The following is an 897-nucleotide window of genomic DNA, read 5'->3' as shown; positions in this document are numbered from 1 at the left end:
CTCCTGAGTAGCTGGGGTTACAGGCACCCGCCACCATGCCTGGCTAATTTTTGTATTATTATCATTATTTTTATATGAGATGTAGTCTCGCTCTGTTACCTAGGCTGGAGTGCAGTGGCACGATCTTGGCTCACTGCAACCTCCACCTCCCAGCTTGAAGCGATTCTCCTGCCTCAGCCTCCTGAGTAGCTGGGATTACAGGTGCACGCTATCACACCAGGCTAATTTTTTTGTATTTTTAGTAGAGATGGGGTTTCACCATGTTGGCCAGGCTGGTCTCGAACTCCTGACCTCAGGTCATCCACCCCTCTTGGCCTCCCAAAGTGCTGGGATTATAGGTGTGAGCCACTGCGCCCAGACCAGGGAATCTTTAGAGAGGAGAAGCTTGGCAGATGCCACCTTACCCATGTGAGTGAGGCTGATGTGGTGTATGGTGGGACAAGCCGAGCCCAGGGTCCCCAATCTGATGAGGAGACAGCATCACTCCTAGGGCATCCCTGCCAAAAGCGCGTGATCTAAATCTTATTATGAAGAAGCACCAGGAAACCCAGACCGAGGGACATTCTGCAAGTACATGGTCTGTAATCTTCAGAACTTCCAAGAGGAGACTGAAAACCGGTTCCAGATTGAAGGAGGCCCAACAATGCGTGCAATGTGTGACCCAGGATTTCCTGTGGCCATTAAGGACATTATTGCAGCCAGCTGTAATCCCAGCACTTTGGGAGGCTGAAGTGGGAGGATGGCTTGAGCCCAGGAGTTTGAGACCAGCCCAGGCAACATAGTGAGACCCCGTTTCTACAAAAAAAAAGTTAAAATTAGCCGGGCATGGTGGCATGTGCTAATCCTGGCTACTCAGAAGACTGAAATGGGAAGATCGCTTGAGCCCAGGAGGTCGAG

The 897-nt window shown here is 50.9% G+C and overlaps 1 protein-coding gene across 1 annotated transcript in view; it reads right to left on the bottom strand.

Moving 5' to 3' along the window:
* LOC105529008 (zinc finger protein 883) overlaps positions 1-897 on the bottom strand; it is a 14,501-nt gene that overhangs the window by 12,617 nt on the left and 987 nt on the right. The gene's annotated exons all lie outside the window — the stretch shown is intronic.

This window comes from Mandrillus leucophaeus, unplaced genomic scaffold (genome assembly GCF_000951045.1).
Source record: "Mandrillus leucophaeus isolate KB7577 unplaced genomic scaffold, Mleu.le_1.0 Scaffold74, whole genome shotgun sequence".
Taxonomy (NCBI): domain Eukaryota; kingdom Metazoa; phylum Chordata; class Mammalia; order Primates; family Cercopithecidae; genus Mandrillus; species Mandrillus leucophaeus.
This window is presented reverse-complemented; position numbering and strand designations above follow the sequence as displayed.